Consider the following 23,606-nt stretch of genomic DNA (forward strand, 5'->3'; position numbering starts at 1 on the left):
AAATGAAGAAGTACAGAAGGCCGTTACTGACATACGGAGTTGGTGCGTAAAGACAAAGGGAGGCAAAGAAAGCAAAAAGCATTCTAGGATCTGTAATTTTGTCAGCAGAGCAAAGCACAACATTCAAGGAGTGAGGACAATGGTAGGCAGTGAGAAAACTAGAAGAGAGGTAAGCAAGAACCAGAAGATGGTTTTGAGCAATGAGACACTGAATTATTTTAACCTGATATTAGTTCTATGCCTCAGAAAAATTAGCCTGCTCTTAATTGATTAGAGAGGGGTAAAAATGGAGAGGTGGAATCCAGTTAGGAAACTATTCCAGTTGTTCAAAGTATCAAGGCCTAAACTAAAACAATATCAGAGGTTCCACAGACAGTAAACAAGTCAAAGAGCCCACTTACCAAATGTGCTCTGTGTGTGTGTGTGTGTGTGTGTGTGTAAGATGGGCTGGCAGGAGATGCCACTGTAGGGCAGAAATGAGGGTAAAATACTAAGAAAACTGCCATTTTTTCACTCATTCATTGGTTCTGTTAAAGGTTAAACTGATTTGCATAAGGTTAATTCATGTTTGGGGTAATGTGCTATCTTAGTAACACATAATAATATGCATACACACTCATAATAATGCCTATACATCTGACCCAAGCAGGACATGACACAACCTAAACAAGAAAACAGTCACTCAGCCATTGAGGAGCCTAACAATATGCTCTGAATTGTGGTTGAACAGCCTAATTCTTAGAGCAAATCTCAAGGACCAAGGAAATAATATGCAACACTAGATTTTATTAAGCAAAGAACAGGCCTGTTCACGGTGTGTTTCTGTGATGAGCTACTTAGTAGCCTTCAAAACTACTTACTAATGAAATGAGAAACTTATTACATTGGCCTTTGTAGCAATTACAGAAAATCTGGTATATAAAACTCGAAAAATAATTCTTAACCCATAAAGAAAATGACACAAGCTTCACGAAGCCAATGCAAGTAATTAGATACTTAAATTGAATGGCAATGCACATAAAACTTATACTATGCTCCCAGGTCCAGGAAACAAAAAACACAAAATAAATGGTGGATTAGAAGGATGCAACAGTTTCTAAAATTAACATTCTTTTACTCCAATTTTATATTATTCATAAAGGAGCCTTCAAGTTCACTAAACTAATACCTCTATTTGTTGTCACTGCTATTATCAGCTCAATCATGCTAGTAACAAGCAATGTCTTAATGCACCACCTGGTTTGAAAAAACTTCATGGAAGAATAAATGCCCAAAGCAATTCTGGCTTTCAGACAAGAGCATCCATACAAAATTATTCCTCTATGCTTTTACTGAAGGTTGCTTTCCTCTATGTGCAGTGGGGGATTATTTGACAGTGATGACAAATAAATTAACAGATCAGTAGACATGAATAAGCATGATTAAATTAAATGCATAGCACAGCTCACTTTTTTTTTAATTTTATTATTATTATATTTTAAGTTTTAGGGTACATGTGCACAACGTGCAGGTTTGTTACATATGTATACAAGTGCCATGCTGGTGTGCTGCACCCATTAACTCGTCATTTAGCATTAGGTATATCTCCTAATGCTATCCCTCCCCCCGACCCACCCCAAAACAGTCCCCAGTGTGTGATGTTCCCCTTCCTGTGTCCATGTGTTCTCATTGTTCAATTCCCACCTATGAGTGAGAACATGCAGTGTTTGGTTTTTTGTCCTTGCGATAGTTTACTGAGAATGATGGTTTCCAGTTTCATCCATGTCCCTACAAAGGACACGAACTCATCATTTTTTATGGCTGCATAGTATTCCATAGTGTATATGTGCCACATTTTCTTAATCCAGTCTATCGTTGTTGGACATTTAGGTTGGTTCCAAGTCTGCTATTGTGAATAGTGCGGCTATAAACATATGTGTGCATGTGTCTTTATAGCAGCATGATTTATAATCCTTTGGGTATATACCCAGTAATGGGATGGCTGGGTCAAATGGTATTTCTAGTTCTAGATCCCTGAGGAATCGCCACACTGATTTCCACAATGGTTGAACTAGTTTACAGTCCCACCAACAGTGTAAAAGTGTTCCTATTTCTCCACATCCTCTCCAGCACCTGTTGTTTCCTGACTTTTTAATGATCGCCATTCTAACTGGTGTGAAATGGTATCTCATTGTGGTTTTGATTTGCGTTTCTCTGATGGCCAGTGATGAAGAGCTCACTTTAAGTCAGAAAGACCTGAATTAGAATCTTGGCTTGTCCATTTATGAGGCTTCTTAGCATCACTAAGCCTCATCAATAATATAGAAATAATAATGCCACATTCACACACTTGTGAAAAATAAGGGGTGTCATAGGGTACCCATATTTGGCATATAATAAGTTTTAAGCACATATTAACGTAAAGAATGTATTAAGGACATCCTCTGAAGTAGTGATTTGCATTCCTCTTTTACAGAAAAGACTGAGGCTCCGAGAGAGTCATCAACTTGTCCACAGTCATGATTTTTACAAGTAAATATGAAAGCTGGGATTCAAACACAGGTCTACTAAGGCAGATTCATTGCTCTGATTTTTTTAATCTATGTTTTTAAAAACATTCTTTCAATAAGCCAGGAATTAATGTAAATATTGTACTGAGCTTATGATTTCAGAATAAAAGGAGAGAGGAACACAGAGAAAACAGTAAAAACAAAAGCAGTCTACTGCAAACAGTTCATAATTGTAGTTCTGCAAATTATTAAATTTCAAACAATTTATATGAGAAATGGTTAAATCAAGATAATTTAGTCTGAAGAAGAGACAATAAGGGAAAATAATTGCAATTATCAAATATACAGAAATGTGATTTAGAATATTATGTGTACTTTTACTTTGCAAGAGTGGTTTATATTCCTAAAGGATTAAAAATAAAATACAAGAAAAAAAGTTACAAAACAGGTACTTTGCTGCCAATTTTGGCTGCAAATCTATGGGGTTATTCCCTGGTGGCAGGTAATAAATAAGAGTCCTATTTATGATATATGGGTGAATTATTTTGCTTATATTTGCAAGTTATATCACCAGAGAGGAGTTGCTGGCTTGTAAGGAAATATCAACATTTGGGTTATTTAGTTTTTACACATTAGATATTTTAAAAGCAAAATACATTGTCTGAATTCTCATGTTAAATTATTATAATGTCAATGAGCTTACCAAAAAGAAATTGTTCACAGCAATTTGCCACTTAACAAAGTTATTACCACCAAATAACTTGATTATCCTGTAAAATTTTATCGCAATATATAATTTCACACTTAATAAATGACATATTATTGGCCATTAGCTTGACTGAGGAAGTTTAGGAATTAAATATTCCCAAATTCGGCTTTCAAGCTGACCACTGACTCCAGACACGGTCATGGATAAAGACAAGGAAAACATTAAATACAAATTTCTAGACGGTTACACACCATACTGACCAAGTCAACCCAGCAAAAAAGGCCCATCACCATCTAATAGCAAAATGAAATTTTTAAAACGTCTAAAAGTCACACAAGCATATAAATATACAACCACACCAGGGGGCGCTCTTAACACTGAAATGATGGATGGCATATTTTAAGACACGTGGTGGTCTCAGCTGGCCAAATGAAAGATTTTCTAAGCATGTAGTACTTGGCACAAGTGCTTATCTTTTGAAAATGTTTGCTGGCAATACACACATTTTCTTTTGTATCCAACTGTTCGTGTAGTTAAGACTATCAAGTTAGTCTATCAAGTAAAACATTTACTGCTGATAAAAAATATTATATTTTTGAAACATTTGTCTACTTAAACTGACATCTGTCTCTTTGTGTAGTTGGGCTGATTCTCAGTAATAAACATCGTGCTTAAAAGTACATACAATTTTTAAAAATGAATTCAGTGTGAATTTTATTTTTTACAAAATTTCCTACCAGAACTTTAACTTTTACTTTGTGAAAGTGTAATCTAGGTAGTGTGGGTCTTTTCCATATTTTCTCATTACCTGTTAGAAATCTGAAGCTCAAATGCTCTCCTCAGAAAGTTTCAGATTCTGCTTCCTAAAAAAAATACAATTAGAAAATTAGTGTCAGATTTCAAAGACAATGAAAAAGCCAGAGGTAAGTACAGGCTATGTTACTCAGAGAAAATCACCGTATACTACTCCATTAACAGTAAATATTGTCATACAAATGATATCTGATTAAAATAATTTTTAAGAAACAAAGTTGAAAAGGAAGCATCGTAAAGCACATGACAAGGGCCTAGCTACCTGTTTTCCAATAGTGGCAGAGAATGAGTCTTTAAACTTTTCTCAACCCATGTGGTTGAGATAACTCTCTTTTTTATACCAGCTACCTTCATGACTCACCACTCACCTGTACCCAACCTCAAACGGAAAATTCTGGCCAAGGTTTGCCTAATATGCATGGAGACTTCTCAGCAACTTCTTTCATGCAAGTTCAAGGAAACAGAAATGGACTTCTCTAATGTTTGAGCCCTAAATCAAATTAACCAGCAAACTAATGCCTCAAATGTGGTTGAAAGGAATACATTTTTCATTCTATAACAATAGTGAGGATTTAAAGTTAAAAAATCTAGAGAAAATGATACATTTATTTACTAATTTAGAGTATACGTGAATAACAGAAAGTCCTACCCAAAAAGCAGATATTAATAGTTCTCAAGGATGTAGGGACACAGAATAAAAGAGCATAGGATAAAAGAAAAACAGTCCACAGAAGAAAAAACCCTGGAGGGGTATGCTGGGAGAGGAGTCAGGTGACTACCACTGCCTGTTTTACCTCCTTCTTAATGCTTGGAATGAAACAAGAACTGAGATATTCACCAAGGTACATGTAGCCATGTTTGGTGAGAGGCAACATTTGATGTAAAATAATCTGGCATATGGTTAAACTACATGAGTTTCCATCAACAGCAAAGTCAGAGGCAGTGGTGTTGGGGTTCTTTGTGGTCAATCTGGCTAGAAGTAGGTTCTGAGCCAGTTGCTAGGAAATGGAGATAGACCTTACCCCCATTAGGGCCGGAATGGTAACGAGAGGGCTACCAAGTAACCTAAATTTTAAATCAGACCCTAGTGCCAACTGAAGATGCTAAACAAGAAATGGCAAGTTTCAAACGTTTTGAAGGTAAAATAGTTTTGTAAGTGCTTATGAATCCGGGATTAATTGAAGGTGCTGCAGATACCAAGATGAGAACAAGACTAACTGTGTTATTTGTTCATTCATTCAACAAATACTTGATGAGCATCTATTTATATACCAGGAACATTTAACAGCTTCAGATAGAGCAATGAACAAAAGAGACAGCGATCTGTGTCCTCATGAAACTCACATTCTAGTAGGAAACAGGGACCATAAACAATAAATATAATGAGTAACCTATATAGAATGTTGTAAGATTATGAGTACAAGAAAAAAAAGGAGAGGGGAGAGCAGTATAAAGGACGTTTGGAACACAGGAAGAAAAAAAACAGATTGCAACAGCAAAAAGGTGAACAGGGTAGGCCTCATCTGTAATGTTTCACATATCAAAGGCCACGAGGGAGGTGAGGGAGTCAGCCATGCAGTCTTCTGGGGGAAGAGGGTTCCAGTAAAAGGGAACAGTGAGTTGAACCGCTCTAAAGTGAGAGGGTGCCTGAGCTGCTCAGAAAACAGCAAGTTAGCCACTATTCTGGAATGGAATGAAAAAGGGAACAGTAGTAGAAGAGGCTAGAGAGGTAACAAAAAAGCCAGATGGTGTAGCTTTTACTGGGAATAAAACGGGAAGCATTTTTACAAAGTGGAGAGAAGTGGTCAGAGACTGAATATATTTCGAAAATAGATGGGACAGGATTTTCTGATAAGCTAGATGTGGGTATGAAGAATGTAGAGTCAAGGATGATACAAAGGTTTTTATCTGAGTAACTGAGCTGGCATTTAGCGAGGCTAGAAGAGTGTGGGAAAAAACAGGTGATCGATGGGAAATAATTATTCTGGGTTTAGGTATATGAAATTTGAGATGTCCACTAGATCTATCCAAGAGGAACTATATATAAACTATGCAGTTGGCTATACTGGTGTGAAGTTTGAGGACGATCAAATTTAACACCATAGATATAGCCGTGAGATGTAAGAAGAAATGAGTGCAGATAGAGAGGAGAGGACAGAGAACTAGCCCTCAAGAGGACAGACTCAGGCGCCCCATTATCCTCACCTTCTCGTGTTCACATCCCTGTATGATTCCCATCTCCCAGAATGTAGGCAGGATCTGTAACTGGTTTCTAACCAACAGAATATGTGACGGTGAGATGTATGTGAAGCAAGCAGTCATGTAGGGGAAACAATCTGGCAAGGAACTGAGGGAAGCCTCTAGAAACTTAGGGCAGCCTCCAGCTGCCAGCTTGCAAGGCCTTCAGCCTCCAGCCGACAAAACATAAGGCCCTCCCTCCTATAGCTCGAAGAAAATAAGTTCTGTAGAAAACTTGAGTAAATTTAGAAAGAAATCCTTCTGAAGTCAAGCATTCGGATGATATCCCAGGCCCAAATGATACCCTGACTGCAGCCTTGTAGAAGACCCAGGTAAGCTGTGAGCAGACTTCTGACACACAGAAACTATGAGATAAAAAAAAAGTCTGTTATTTTAAAGCACTACAATTTGTAGTAATTTGTTATGCACCAATGGATAAGTAATGTAATTCCTGGGTTACTCCAGCATTTGCAGGCAAGGGAGCTAAGAAAGCGCCAATAAAAAGACCAAGGAAGAGAAAGGCCAGTAAGTTAAGAGGAAAACAAAGAGAAAAGCATTTCAGCAAGCAGTTTCTTGCCAGCTTTCTCAGAGAGGAATAGAGACAAAAATGCAAGGGAAAGTTGAATCTTCTAGAAGCTGACAGGTAATCAGCATTGAAAAGGACAGGAGAAGCCAGGTTCAGCCACTTCCACTCCAGCCTCAAAATCCTCTGTTTTACCCCTTCTTAGCGGAAGGTGGTAAGAGGCAGCGATGTTGCATGGAAATTGGTAGAAGCCAGAAAGTGTTTCTGTTCTTTCTGTTCTAGGTGCTCATTCACTAACCACACTAGATTTTACATATAAAGATTTACAGCTGATTTTAGCACAGATGAATTTTTTGGGGAGTGGGAGTCCTTGTAACCTAGCCAAGCTGTTCACTGCTAAGTAAATGACATTCAGCCTTACTAGGCTCCTGAGAAGACCCAATTAGAGTCAGAGCTGTGCTAGTTCACTGTTTACGAGGCTTTGAAGGTTGGTATTTCAAAACTCACTAACTAATGCTAATTAAAGTCGGCTCATTTTAATTACTAAATCACAAACATACCTATTTTTAAACTTTTCATTGTTATAAGACATGCTTGGATTGGCTTTTATTTTTCCAAAAAATCAATACAAACAAATCTAATGAGCATTTATTATGCAAAAGGCCCTGAATTAACTAGGTATAGCTCAGTGAAAAAAGCTGGCCCTGTTGCTTTTTGTATACCTATAATTTGGTTGCAAACTATTTTTACTGTTGTACAAAAACTGTGTTATGCCCTAATGTGATTAGTATTCAGCTTTAATCTATATTTATCTATACAGAGCATACTATTTTCCTATAACGCTTTGAAAGCAATTTTTCCTCTATTCATTCACTCAACGAAGATTTATTGAGCACTTACTTAGTTATACAAAGTGGAAAAGCAGGATTTAAAAAATAGAGTATTTAAAGTTCTGTAAGACACATCCAAAATGTGTCCCTTTTATGTATTCAATACACTTTATCTATGTATATGTTTACACACATAATATATATGGTGTGTGTTTGTGTGTATATGTGTATATATATTTATATATGCACAATCGTCCCTTGGATTCCATGGAGCATTGGTTCCAGGACCTCCCTTGGATGCCAAAATCTTCAGATGCTCAATTCTCTTATATAAAATGATGTCATATTTGCATATAACCTATTCACATGCTCCTGTATACTTTAAATCATCTTTAGATTACCTGTAATAGCTACTACAATGTAAATGCTATGTAATTAGTGTTACACCATTGTTAAGGGAATAATGACAAGAAAAAAAGTCTGTACATGTTAGTACAGTTGCAATTCTTTCCCCAAATATTTTAAATCCATAGTTATTTGAATACATGACTATAAAATCCATGGATATGGAGGGCTAACTATACACACACAGACACACACAGACACTTTATATGGCTCTGCATCTGCTAGTAATACAACTCTGCCCCTTGCACCATCAGTTTCTCCCCAGGTTTTGCTCCATCATCAAGGCTAAAAGATTAAATCAATTGCTCCTATGTTTTGCTTTGTTTAGTTTAGCAGTGTTCACTTCTCTCAGTAATGTCTCTGACATTGTGAAACACAGAAATATAAGATGAGATCATGGCATGGAGGAGTTAACTTATTTTATTACTAACAATTTTCTATTTTTTAAATGCCCTCCCCATTTGAATGTAGGCTCCTCCACAACAGAGGTTCCTGTGAACTTTTCACTGATGTAGCTTTTAATGGATAGTATATGCTCAATAAGCATTGACTGATTAGCAGCTTTCCAAAATGATTTGAGGTGCTTGCATGAAAATGGAAATAGAGACTTAGAGAAGAACATATGCTGTTAGATAAGCGTGTATAAATTACAGCTAAATAAGGTATTACATAATGTTTAATACAGCTTTTACTTAACAATTTAATGAATTGGAGACAATGAATTTTTTTTTATTGTACTTTAAGTTTTAGGGTACATGTGCACAACGTGCAGGTTACATGGTTACATATGTATACATGTGCCATGTTGGTGTGCTGCACCCAGTAACTCGTCATTTAACATTAGGTATATCTCCAAATGCTATCCCTCCCCCCTCCCCCAACCTCACAACAGGCCCTGGTGTGTGACGTTCCCCTTCTATTTTAAAAATATGTTCATATAACTACCATACTTGAAAATTAAGTCTAGCCCTGTGCTTTCTCACAGCTATCATAAAAAGAGAAACATAGATTGTGTAAATTGTATTTCCAACTAAAAGATGTTTTTTTATCAACAACAAAAATTTTCCTGAGTGGTAAATTCTAATAAGAATTTATTACAAGGATGATTATACTAAAGCAAAAATAAGAGCATGTGTCTTCCTTAATGGTTTTAGGGAAGATAGATAAATTGATTTAAAAATGAGATACTGGATTGAATAAGATACAAGCCTCCTCCTAGGATTTACACTTTGATTCTGTTAACTATCACTCTTTGTGTTATTGACGCCTCAGTAATTAATCATTAGGACAAGCTGGTGAGCATTTTCAAGACCGAGCGGGAAAAGCAGACTGCGAAATGAACAAAAATTTTTTGTACTTTCAAAGTGCACAATGTATTCAAATAATATAGATATCTCACATAAAAAAATCTCAATATACCTCAGTATTAATATCTATTTTCCACTTCCTAAAAGTGTAAGACTTCATTTCATTTTAATATAAAGTGCCACATGAAGTTACATGAGTGAACATATTGTTAGCCTGTAAAGCACTGAAAAAAATATAAATTACTAACACTGTAAAGAAGTAAAATTATTTACCACAGTATTATATAAGCAACAGCAAATTGTTATTCTTCACTACTGTACATAGGTTAAACATATTGCCTGCCAATACTACGCTCAGCTACTTAACCCACTGCCCCTGTTAAGTGCAATCATTAGGTGGTCAGGCTTTGTACTATGTGTCCAAGTACCAAAAGGGCCAGAATTGACAAGATTACCATTGTAATCTAAGGACAAGGAATCCATTAACTTTGCTTGTGACATTCAATGAGGACTGGTTCAACTTAAAAAAATGATGTTGCCAATTTATTTCCTTCTCTTCGGATGTGAACTAAGAAATACCAAGAACATGAAGCAGTGACAGACTGTGACAGAGGCATAAAGAAAGAGGTAATGCAAGTTACTGGGGAACAAAGGCTTAGAGAGCAGTAGAGCTGCTATTAGAGATATTTTGGCCCATGACAGGATCCAAGAAGGTAGGTGACTCCCGAGAGGACTGGTTTTGCAGTTAGATATTAATCCACTAGTAACAAGAAAACACCTTTGTCTTGAGATAACTTGAGCAAGTATTACTTGAGAGGAACCAGAAAAGATAAATTGTATATCTAAGGTAAGCAAACCTAGTTTTAAAGTATTCTTAGATATTTATGAATTTCAGTTTCTGTTACTCCAGATAATAAAACTAATTTCAAATCAGACATGAAAGAAGGAAAATGAACTCAATGAATTTTAATAGTATTTTAAACATTTTATTTTGGAGTAATTCAGACATAGATAAAAGCTGCAAAATCAGTAAGCATTCTGTTATATCCTTCACTCATTTCCCTAATATTAGCAACTTACATAACAAAAGTACAGGAAATTAACAGTGATACGTATTATTAACTAAACTCTAGACTTTATTTGATAGTCACCCATTTTTCCACTAATGGCCCTTTTCTGTTCCAAAAGATCCTATTCAGGATCTCACACTGCATTTAGCTGTTTTTTCTACTTAGTCTCCTCCAAAATGTAATAGTTTCTCAGTCTTCCCTTTTCTTTAATGACCTAGATACTTCTGAAGAATGTTGTTTTATAAAATGTCCTTCAATTTATGTTTGTCTAATGATCTATCAAATTAGAATGAGGTTATGCATTTTTTGATAAGAATACTACAAAAAATGGTTTTGTGACTTTCTTAGTGCATCAAGACCAAGGGGTTCACATATTTATCAATGTGTCTTATTCCAAATGATGTTTACCTTGATGATTTGATAAAGTTGGTGTTAACCAGGTTTTCCCACAGATTTCTTTTTGTAGTTGGTAAGTATCTTGGGAATACATTTTGAGACTATGCAAAATTCTGTTTCTCCCAATTAATTTTTGTATCCATAGGAGACTTTATGACATGTACTACTATGGTGTTTGCCTAATGGTGGTTCTCTATTTCCTTATTTCCTTTTGCATTTATTAATTAAAACTCTACTGTGAAAAGGGGTTGTCTCTTTTCCCCCATGTATCAATTTATTTACTGAATTATTTATTGATCTCAGCAAAGACTCAAGAGCATTTTGTTGTATTCTGGTCGTTAAAATTCAGTACTATTATTATTTATTGCTCAATTTGTTCATTAGGAGCTCCTTCAGATTGTCTCCTATGCTCTTGTGACAAACCACATTTTTCTTTTCTCGTTTAGCACTTTCTTACTTTCTAATAACTCAACATGTTAAATACTTAATTAGCATTTTTCTTGCCCTAACCCCGAAATCAACTACTTCTCTAAGGAGTTCTAATTTCCTTTTCTGGGTAGTGGTGTTTAAGGACCAAAGTCTAGTGCTAGGAATCATCATTTTTAAAGGGGTGCCATTGCTTTTGACCCTCTTACCAGTCATAGCTAGGTTATATAAATATGAATACACAAATACACACACACACACACACACACACACACACACACACAGAGCTGATTTTCATTATTTGCAATTTTATTTGCAAATTCACCTATTCATTAAAATTTGTTTGTAACCCCAAAATCAAATCAATTCTCAGGATATTTTCAAAGTCATTCGCAGACCGGGGCAGAGTGCGAAAAATCTGAGTCACCCACTGCACATGATCACAGCTGAAGGTGAACAAGGCAATGCTTTGCCATCTTGTTTCAGTTCTCATACTGTAGATACATGTCCCACTGGAGAGCTATCTAGTGTCACATTTTTTTACTTTTCTGTGCTTTGTGTTGCTGACTTTGCTGTTTAAAATAGATCCCGAGTGTAGTGCCGAAGCACTGGCTAGTGTTCTTAGGCACAAGGCGGTTGTGGTGTGCCTTACAGAGAACATATGTATGTTAGATAAGCTTCCTTTAGGCATACATTATAGTGCTGTTGGCTGTGAATTCAATGGTAATGAGTCAGCAATATAAATAAGACGTCTTTAACTAGAAACACCATAAAACAAGGTTATGCATTGATTGACTGATTGAAGAAAACGTGACCAGAGGCTCACGGGAACCTAACTCTGTATTTCCTTAGGAGCAATGGTGCTGTATTTGCTAGCTCAGTGATTTTATGGACCATCACTATTGTGAGTAACAAGGATTAGCTGTATTTCTTTATCTATTTATCAGTATATACGCTAAAAACAAAGAACTTATATATCAATACCTCTCATTCTAATCCACATAACAACACAGGATTCATTTAACCCTTCCTCTTTTCCTTATTTATATACTTCTTTCTCCAATGGTCAGAAATTTGACTCTCATCATATAAAATTTGTTTACTTATTTGTTCAATTATGGCATATACATAAACATTTTAGAAAATATGTGTGTATAAAATACATATTTTGCTAGTCAACACTCCTGTAAAAACATTTATAATATGATTACAGCAGTTATGTACATTTTTTTTTACTTTAACCATACAGTATCCAGTCAAGATAATGTTTTACCATAGTAATTTTAGTTAGTTGTTCTCTATTCTCTTTAGTGTGGTTATCTTATTCATTTGTAATACAATTAGGCTTGTCTTTTATTGTTTGTATTTTATTTTGGCTTCCCTAACATCAGTATTTGTTTTAACTGTTTGTTTATTAAGAGAATATATAAAATAGTACTATAATTCTAAAACTTAGTTATAGAAAGAGTTATATCCATAGAATTGTGATTAGTGCTATCTTTTCACTCAATTGATTCTGCATTATCTACAAATTATGAATTTAAACTGTTTCCATTTCAATTGTGGAATTTAAGTTTACCACATGTAGCTGTATGTTTAAGTATAGGTTTTCACACAGGTGGAATGAGAAAATTTTAAAGCAAAATATTTAAATGTCTTACTTGTGAATAATTCAAGTGAAGGTTAACTCTGTTTCTTTAAAACTATTTTTTAGCCATATAAATCAAAGCAGAAAGATATGTTGAGTAGAATATAGAGTGATTATTTTAAAATTAGACTACTTGTTGATTTTCCAGTGCATCTTAATTAGTCACTTGGAACAAATATAATCTATATTAACATATGCATCAATATGTATCAGCATACAAGATATTAGGGTTCTCACATTTACTCTGGGTAACTGGCTAGCTAATATGTTGAGTTTTTAAAAAGTAGTACTGATTTATAAAACATGCAATAGAATAAGTATTCCTCTTTATATAATATATGAAAGGACATCTTAATATAGATCCCATGAGAGTGCTAACAGTATACAGTAATCAAGAAAGCTGACAGATTTGACAGTATGAATAGGAAAATTCTTCACGATGATATTCAAGACAGTAGCCACTAGCCATATGTGGCTATTTCAATTCAAATTTAAATTAGAAAGATAAAATAACTACATTGCACAATGCAGACACTTCCATCACTGCTGAAAGTTCTATTGGGCAGCACTGTTCTACACTGTAAATCCATAAGGCTAGTGCCTATTTTTCTTGTTTCAGCACAGTGCCTTAACACATAGTAGACACTAAGGACAGACTTGGGAAAGAAGTGAATAAATGGCAATAGTATTAGGAACAAAATCTGGCAACATGTATCAAAAGATGTTTATTACAGAATATTTGTAATATAAGACATTGAGAAAAACCTATATATCCAATAAGATGCAGTCATTAAGGTAATATATTCTTAAAATGGAATATTATAAAACCATTAAAAAGGCCACTTACAAAAAATTAATGGCTTGAAAAGAGTTCCATTCTATAGTTAAGTGAAATATGCTATTGTAACATTTTAATGGGAAATAATAATGAAAATATAAACATCAAAAGCTAAGAGTGATATCAAGTTATCAGATTTATTTTTTCTTTTGTCATTATGTATTTTATAAAGTTTCTGTAATAATGTACTTTGTCATAGAATTTTAAATTAATTTTTAAGAAATTAACAAAAGTTTATTAGGCCAGGTGCGGTGGCTCATGTCTGTAATCCCAGCACTTTGGGAGGCTGAGGCAGGTGGATCACCTGAGGTCAGGAGTTCGAGACCAGCCTGGCCAACATGGTGAAAACCCATCTCTACTAAAAATACAAAGTTAGCCAGGCATGGTGGCACACACCTGTAACCCCAGCTACTCAGGAGGCTGAAGCAGGAAATCGCTTGAACCCAGGAGGCAGAGTTTGCAGTGAGCTGAGATCACACCATTGCACAAGAAATTAACAAAATATTATTAGCAAAAATATTTATATATTATTTATTTGATTAAAAAAGGAAAAAAAAATCAATGATTTATGTGCCTGTGGACTTTTCTCTCTTTTTTTTATATTAGGAATAAGTATTGAAAATAAGGATTTTCAGTAAAGATTTTCAATACTTATTCCTGATTTAAAATAAAGGGAGAAAAGCATACAGGGAGAATGACAAAATACATAGTAATTTTCATAGAAGAAAATATGATGAAGGCATTAAAAATATGTTTTTGAATAATATTAATCGGTGGTAAATTATCCATGTATATTGTGATACTCTGATTTACAGATTGACCAAAAAAACTAAAAAAAAAACATTTAAATAACAAGACCCAAATTTGTTGAACTCATATAATGAAGAGATATGTAATATTTATTACATGATATTAAGATATTTTAACATATTAACTCAAGTAGCATGTGGGTTTCAGATCATTTTTCATTCATACAGGTGTTTAAGTATTTAAACACATGAAAAGAGAGAAAAAGAAAACTGTTTACAACGAGCTTCTCTGGGTCTTGGGGTGACAAGTAATTTTCATAGTTTTAAAACACTGAAATAAGTCTGGTTTTCTTTAATAATAAGAAAAATTAACGTTTATTTAAAAAATCCCTGGCTGGGCGCAGTGGCTCACTCCTGTAATCCCAGCACTTCGGGAGGCCAAGGCGGGTTTATCACTTGAGGTCAGGAGTTCGAGATCGGCCTTGCCAACATAAAGAAACCCCGTCTCTACTAGAAATACAAAAATTAGCCGGTCATGGTGGTGCACCCATGTAATCCCAGCTACTTGGGTGGCTGAGGCAGGAGGATCCCTTGAACCTGGGAAGCGGAGATTGCAGTAAGCCAAGATCACTGCACTCCAGCCTGGGCAACAGAGCGAGACTCAGTCTCAAAAAATAAAATAAAATAAATCCCTAAATTATCTGCCTTCTCCCATTCCTAAAGATCAGTGAGGATTGAGAACCAGGCAGAGGATGTGACTATGGGACCAGTATTTCTTTTCAAAGCCCTTAGCTAACATCAGCAAACTCAGTCCTGCTTCACTCCACACATTCACCTCAGCTCAGCACTAGAGGACTGGGGCATTAACTTTCACTATTCAGATTATTTTACAGGGACTAAGGTAATTTGTCATGGAATTCCTAAGTTCTCCTTCTCAACTGCAAAGTCCAGTTTCTATTCTTTAGTTTCCTCCCATAGTGACTCATTCAGTACGGGATATAACTTGAGCCAAAAATGACATCAAAACGTTGGACAGGGAACACTGTCCCTGCCCCAACCCCAAATAGAAACTACAGTTTTTCATCCTAGAAAGCACCTTTCTCTCAGAAAGGGTGAAATTAATAGTTGAAAGCCAAAACTACCCCTAGAGGCAAAGAGGTATTTTTGGTTTGTTTTGAATAATTGAGAAAGGGCTTAAGGCAAAGCTATTAAGATAAATTTTATTTTTTTACTCATCCAATAGCTGAAGGTTTGTTTGTTTGTAGAGGCAAAGAATGGTAAGATATATTTGCACCAGAAAACGTCACAACTATAGTAATTTCAGAATTTCACAGACAGGTGAAATGGTGAATAGGAATAGAAATAATTGGGCAATAGAGATAGAGTTTGATAGACCCGTGTAATGAAGGCAGAAACTTTTAACTTTAAAAGTTAAACTTCAAGTAATCAGAGGTAAAAAACTGAAAACTTTGCCATTATACCAGTTCTTACATGCACATCATAAGTGTATTACATAGTGAAGAAAACAAGCATATGGTGACAAGCCTAGTGGTTAAGGGCACAGAACTGGAGCCTGGTGGTAACAGTACACATCTCCCGTCCACCTCTCCCGTCCACCTCTCACTAGCTTTGTAACTCGATAAGTTACTTAGCCTTTCTATACCTCAAAGTTCCCACAGTAAATGAAGATAATAACAACACTTACCCTATCTGGCTCTTGTGAGAATAGAATTACACCACATAGTTAACAAGTACTAGTTGATTTGGACTGTGAGATGGAAAACATTTTTCAGTGAAATCCATTTAATTTGCTTTACAAATATCATAAAAAGCAAAATTTATTTTGATAATTTAAACATCAGTTTGCACTGGAGTCATGAATGCTGAATCCTAGTTGAGGGTCTTCTACCTCCAGGTGAACTGTGGGAAAACCATTTTCTTTTCTAGGCTTCAGTGGTGTCATGAGGGGGTGTACTGGATAAAACCTCATACTCCTTTGCTGCTTTCAAATTCCTATGATCTATAGAGCTGGGAGAAAAAGAGTTTTAATACTGCTGCTTACAAAATATTTTCACAGTAGGAACTAAAATAGTGGAACATTTCAACATATTTATGTAACAGCCAAATTAAACAAAAAGCAAGTAGAATTCCCCAGTGGAAGAGCTACAGAAGTAAAAACAGATCAAAACACAGAGTTTTCAGAATGTATGCAATACTAAAGTTTCAGTGAACCAATGAATGGGAGAAAAGACCTGAAAAAGGAACCCTGGTGTTGGGAAGAGTAAAAGGAATAAGAGCTTTTTTGTGTTGTTTTGTTTCTCTGTGTTTCTCTTCTTTATAGTCTAAAATGTATTCTCCTGAAATAGTTACATCCTTTTACCTCATAATCTAATTTAACTAGCATGTGTTAACTTATCATTTTGTGTAACTACTCGAAGCTGGTGGTGTTTTTGAATAACTTTATTACATCCTGCCACTGGTTGACATCCCAATCCCATTCCACCCCAATATATACTGAAAAAAAGTAAACAATTATTGTAGCATCGCATTCAGATGGAGTCTCACTCTAACCCAGGCTGGAGTGCAGTGGTGTGATCTCAGCTTACTGCAATCTCCACCTCCCAGGTTCAAGAGATTCTCCCACCTCAGCCTCCTGAGTAGCTAGGACTGCAAGTGCACACCACTATGACCAGCTAATTTTTATATTTTTAGTAGAGATGGGGGGTTCACCATATTGGCCAGGCTGGTCTCGAACTCCTTCCCTCAAGTGATCCTCCCGCCTTGGCCTCCCAAACTGATGGGATTACAGGCATGAGCCACCACACTTGGCCACATCGCTTATATTTTAAGACATATTAGTACCCTAATGCAAGTAGCATGTTGGTTTCAGGCCGTTTTTCATTCATGAAAATATTGGTTTTATATTTAATACATTTTAAACATTAGAAAAAAAAGAGAAGGAAAGATATAATTCTAGAGCTTTAAAATGCTGCATATCAAAGTTATACCTGACCTAATTATTTGGTTTGGTGAAGGTTGAGACACCGTAGGAGTACTTAATAATTTTGGGGGAGTAGGAGGTTTTTGGAAACACTACAGCTCTGCTTACTCCAATTCCTGATGAATGCTGTGTGTGTGTGTGTGTGTGTGTGTGTGCAGATGTGGCATTTGCCTGAGTCATAGGAGTTGTCAAGATTCTCAGTCACAATCTTAGACTTCAGTAACTGATGTGGAAGTGACTTACTCTTCAAACATATAAGGAAATAAAAGGTAACCAGTTATAACAGCCTAACATGTAGGAAAGGATTAACCACTTTTATAAGTCATTTCACAAACATCATCAAATGCTACTTACAAATTTATGAGATTAATGCTTCTTATTGCTCATAAAGGATGATTTTCCTCTCACTGTTCATCTTGTATATGGCAAAGTCAGAACCTCAAACTAGATCTGTCGACTTAGGATGTAAAAAATACTCTTTCAGAGATAATGTGTTGTTCTTAAAATATGTGGATGAGTATGAGGAAGAATGCATGATTAGATGAAATAGTCCTTACCCTTGGGCTCCATAAATGGGCTGAGATGGCTGAAAATGTCTGTGTCTCACAAGGAATGTAGTGTTCTCCTCCTATTGAAGTCATTTCCACCTTTCCACCCAGACCCCAGCCCTATCAAGCTACCTCCTTTCCTTTTACTGCCATAGCCACAGGTACAGCTTCTTCCAAACATTTCTCACAATGTTGACCCAACTGCTCTCTACACTCCCTCTTTTTTAACTACTAGGTCCTATTGAAAGTAGCACAGATTTTAGGGGTCGGATGTCTATTTTCAAATTCTGAATCTGACATTTACAAGTCTGTGATCCTGATGAAAGAGCTTTCACATCTCTGAGCTCTACCTTTCTCATCTGGAAAATGGTGCTGGGGAAGTGGAATAACTGAAGGACTTTAAGAAAACCTGAGAGGTCTGTCTGGTAACTATTACTGTCATATTTATGAGATTAATGGCAATTTTGATTCCTCTATATCTTTATCTGACTTTCAGCAATACAGAACCTTGAGACCAGAGACTGGCAGAACTTATTTTCTGGTTCGAATAGGATGAAATAAAGAAACCATCCAGAACCAGCAAATGGCACCAAATGCAACCTCTGGTTGCCCTTGCTGCTCATCAGCATAAGACAGTCCCACCAGTGCCATGATAGTTTACAAATGCCATAGCAACACCCAGAAGTTGCCATGTCTTTTCTAGAGATTTCTGAATAACCCTCCCCTTAATTTGCATGTAATTAAAAGTGGTATAAATACAGCTAGTCAACAGCCTATAACTTCCTACTCTGGGTGCACTGCCTATGAGTTAGCCATGCTCTGCAAAGAGCAGCTACTGTTCTGTACACTGCCGCTTTAATAAACCTGCTTTTTTCCACCATCAGCTTGCTCTTGAATTATTTCCTGAGTGAAGCCATGAATACTCCCAGGATAAGCCCAAATTTTGAAGCTCACCTGCCCTGTATCATCTGGTGCCCAACATGTGGCTCGAGAAGATGGCAAGAGCTGGCAAGGTGGTGAGATGGCAAATAGAAGGTGAGAAGATGGTAAAGAGAGGTGGCAAGGCAGTGAGATGGTGACTGATGGGTACAGTCGAGAGAGACAGCGAGGTGACAATCCAAGGTGCAGAGCTGTAGCACAGGCTATAACACCAAATACCTACTAACACTGCAGAGCTGTAAAACCAGTCAAAGGCTGTTTTCAGAGCCATCATCTTTCTTGTCAGGTGACAGCAGCAGATTGAGCTGATGGGCAAGGGGCTGACACCTCATTTGGACCAACTGTGGTCGGCAAGTTGATGGTATGCACATTGGTCTCCTTGCAGCAGTCAAACCCTCCCAAGCTTGGGAACCTAGGGGAGACCCTCACCAGGGGCCCAAGTTAGAGACCAGTCAGCATCATTTTGGCTTCTGCAGATGGGTAAATGTTCCTTCTGCCCCTTCTTTGACATCTGGTGAACCAGGAAACGAAGTCTCTGGCTAGATGGTCAATTCAAAATCCCCCATAGTTTGGGTGCCCTAGACAGAAGTACATCTGACCAACTATATCATCATTGCCCCTTCTCTAGGTCCTTTTTACTCTAATGCCATTTTATTTTTCCATGGGTCCTTTTATTTTCCTTCCTGCAATGTATGTTTCATTTACAGTTTTTGCTTTTACTCCCTGCCAACTTTATTTGAGCAATTGTGTAAGGCAGGATACTTGGTTGTGAGAGGTCCCCTGTTGTGAGAGGACCCTGTGACATCAGAGTCACATTGTTCTGTAGCCCCAACGTGGTCTTTGGGGTTCACTCTTAAACACCCCTTAGATGTTCTGGGGATTTTGTCCTATGGTGAGGGGACCCTCACTGGCCAATACCCAGGTGCCGCAGGTTTTTCAGCATTTGGTACTGTTGGCTACCCTCAGATGCTCTGGGGTTTTCAGCATTGGCATGTCCTTCTAAGATTGTAGATTAGAGTCCTACCCGAGGGGGTTCATTTATTCCTTAGTTTCCCTTCTGTGAGTGTGGGTTAGAGTCCCTCTCTAGGGGGTTCTTAATCCTGTCACTCTATTTTTACCTTTCCTTTTATACTTGGTTTAGTAAAGGAAAAGCCACCTCTTTTGTCATATTCTGTTTGCTGGTGAATGCAGTTATCACTCCACTGCCCACTCATATCTCAAATCATTTACTTTTTTTGTACCCTGTACCTATGCCCTCTTTGCAGGAATTGGCAGCTACTGTGTACTGACTATTCTTGAGAAAAAGTAGGTGGGAATGCAAAAGAGAAAATAAAGGAGATTTCGCTAGATGTAGATAAACCTCTGTGTCTGTTAGAGAACCCTGTTAGACATGTGGACAATGGTGAGCATCCAGAAGGACTCACTGCTGGGGTGCCTTTTTGGCAATCAAATCAAATTCAAATTAGAAGGCTTAAAAAAAAGAAACTCATTTCTACTTCAACATTGCTCAGGTCTAGTACAAATTGGAAAACAAAATATTTGGCCTAGAAATGGTTCTTTGTTATAAAACTATTTTTACAATTAGATTTATTCTGTAGAAAAGAAGCAAAATAGGGAGAGGTCGCTTAAGTAAAGGCCTTTATGGTCCTTTACCAGGATCCTGACTTAAGGGGTGGTTGTATAACATTTCTGGCTCATGTTACTTCTAGGCACGAAGCAGCTGTGCCAGTTTTGCTAGATAACCCCCTCTTAGCTGTTCCTCCTAGAAAGGCCATTCCCCTTCCCACAGAGTGTCCTCCGTCTCCTGATTCTGAAGAGCGATCCTGCCAGTTCTCCAGCTCAGGGTTCGACCCCAAGGTCATGAGACACCCCTCCCTGTTATCCAATTAGCCCCAGCCTACACTCCCTACTACTGCCTTGCTCAAGTCCATCTGTCTGGAGGTCCCAGATCCCTGACTTGATGGACAACTCCCTGAAGCAGCAGACACTCAGCATCAGAAAGTGGCCACCTGAACACTTTCTTCAGTTTCTCCACTGCTGGTTAAGTTCCCCCGCAGCTCAAGGACTCCAAGGGCACCCCTAGAACAATCCTATCAACCCCTTCCCTCTCTCCCCTCATTAAAAATGAGAAAAGAGGTTTTTAAAATCAAAACTGTAATAAAAACTACTTTACCCAAGTTCTATTCTATAGCTTTCCTTGGCTTACCAATCAGGGAAAACGAAGTTTAGCCACATGGACAGGTCTCAATCTTTGAAGAAATAATTTGAATCCAGCTATATTTTATAAAGTGGTGAATTTTATATTGCTATCTTATGACTAGAATTCTGAGGTAAAAGCAAATGGGTAAGTGTTCCATCTTTCTGTGTGTATACACATGTTTAGATATGTTTATGTATGTACATGTGTTGTGTTGTGTCTAGCATGCTATCAAATTAGCGCAAATGAATATTCATAAATTAAGTCCAAATGCTTTTCAAAGTCATGTGAATCTTTGGTAAATAAAACTGGGTTTAAAATTATTGATAAAAATAGAAATGTCTTCCGAATTTTCAAATTTTGATAAATAAGACTAATTTAAGGTTGTTGGTTCAATAAAAACACCTGAATCTTCGGGGTTATCAGCAAAATGCTCATGTATTCAACTGTAAGATTCTTATTTAGGTGTTCACCTAATGTTCAGACTTTAAAAATGTTTAATCAGGAAGTAACTTTGAATGATAACTAGATTTGTCTAATAGCACAACTTTTATAAGTAATCTTGCTAAACTATTAAAAAGTAATAATAAATTAGGTAAATGTAATGAGATAAATGCTTGTAAATGAACTTTTTGTATAGCTTAAAATCTTAAAATCATTTTGGATGTTTACTGGATGGCTGGGTCATTTCCAATTAAGAAAGGGTTATTATAATATATGGGAAGATAAGTTTCTAAAAATTGTGAAATGGTTCTCATCTTTAAAATGCTAATATCTGGTAAAGAGTTCAGGATTTCTTGCTTCATAGGTTTATATAATATGTGCCAAAGAAGATGCCTTCTTATTGAGAAAAAGAATAACTTTGTCTAATTCAAAAGCTATGTAAAGGTCAATTCAAATTATCAACTTGAAAAGGTTATTTATGAAATGAGGTAGAAAGTAACTGATAAGGAGAGAGAAATGTAAATAAAGTTATAGATATACATATGTATTTTTGGTAAGGAAGGATATAAACAAAAAGACTAATTTTATACAAGACAGGGTCTTCTATGCTGAATTATTGTCCTAGAGTAGAACAGCTGGTTATTTAAGAAAGAGTATAGGACAAGTCAGAAAGTACAAACATGTGATAGTCTGTATAAGTCATGATAAAATTTGTAAAAGAAAATTCATGAAGGAATTTTGTGTGTAATTAAGTGGCTATCATTAGAAGGGAATTGTTTATAATTGTCTTTCTAGAGAATGGTCGCCCATGTTAAAGCAAGATCTTAAGATATTGATTTGCTCTTAATAAAATTACAAGAAATTTTTATTTTAATTCCATAACCTGTTCCTTTTAAAACTTCTCAGATTCATATCTCATATTCAACTATTGTTGCGCCTTGCTGCTTTCAATTATTTCTCCCTTTGAGAAGGCCTAATATGATAATGCTCCAGCTTTTTCATGAGCTCCTGTGACTTTTTCTCCTCCGGTTTTAACCCTTGATATTGACTGATGCTGAAATATTTTATCTTAGAGGTCTATAAAAGCAATGTTTTCCTCCAGGATAACTTGATTTTATACTCTTTGCTGTTCTTGGAACTTTATATTTGACCTTTGTTTTTTAATTCTTAGATTGCTTAAAGAAAGTTTTAAGGGCTAATGAGTGTTGGGCAACCTCCATTCTCACCTGGACTAAAATGTTTAATTGGCTATCAAAACCTGAAAAACTAATTCAGGTCATGATGGGAAACAGGGGCCAGACATGCCTCGCTATGCCCCCTACTTGGAATTTAGGTCACGTTCAAAAGGCTCTTCAAGAATATGGAAATAAAGCATTGCCCTTTCCAACAAGGGAAATAATTAACTCCCCCATTCAACCAAGAGACTTAGTCTTACTGAAAATTTGGAAAGAAGGATCCCCCAAGGATGAATTACAACCAAAATGGAAGGGCCCCTATCAGGTGTTGTTAAGTATCCCCACTGCCATTAAGCTTCAGGGGATCACCAGCTGAGTACACCTATCCAGGATTAAACCTGTTTCTTATGAGCCCCCCAGGTTTCAGATACAAACAATGTTACCTACACTTGTGAGTCCCTGAAGGCCACCCAGGACATTTTTTTTTTTTTTTAACTAAAGGAAAGTTAGCTTTATTGGAGAAGCCAACAACTGAAGGGAGGCAGTGAAGTAGCAATCAAAAATCACCTCTCCAAGTTGTGCCTCTGGATCAGGAGTTTTTAAGAGAAGTTAAGAGAAATCATCAAAACATTTTTGTGAAATGATCGTGTGCTGTCTCAGGTGCGCAGTTAATCATTGCGTTCTTGGTCAATGTTTTGTGGTCTTCTGCAGGCACCATCAGCCTATTCTTATCAGGCCAGTCAGCCCATTCCTAGAGTTGTTGGTCAGAGTTGTTTTTTGTTTGTTTGTTTGTTTGTTTGTTTAGACGGAGTCTCACTCTGTCGCCAAGGCTGGAGTGCAGTGGCACAATCTAGGCTCACT

The 23,606-nt window shown here is 36.5% G+C and overlaps 1 protein-coding gene across 7 annotated transcripts in view; it reads right to left on the reverse strand.

Annotated features, from left to right (window-relative positions):
* LOC100451432 (cytochrome c oxidase subunit 7B2, mitochondrial) overlaps positions 1-23,606 on the reverse strand; it is a 173,425-nt gene that overhangs the window by 103,764 nt on the left and 46,055 nt on the right. For all 7 annotated transcript variants that reach the window (XM_054553871.2, XM_054553872.2, XM_054553874.2 and 4 more), the window contains one exon: positions 4,007-4,061. The gene's annotated coding sequence lies outside the window, so the exon portion shown is untranslated. The remainder of the gene's footprint in view (positions 1-4,006; positions 4,062-23,606) is intronic.

Source organism: Pongo abelii, chromosome 3, assembly GCF_028885655.2.
Source record: "Pongo abelii isolate AG06213 chromosome 3, NHGRI_mPonAbe1-v2.0_pri, whole genome shotgun sequence".
Taxonomy (NCBI): domain Eukaryota; kingdom Metazoa; phylum Chordata; class Mammalia; order Primates; family Hominidae; genus Pongo; species Pongo abelii.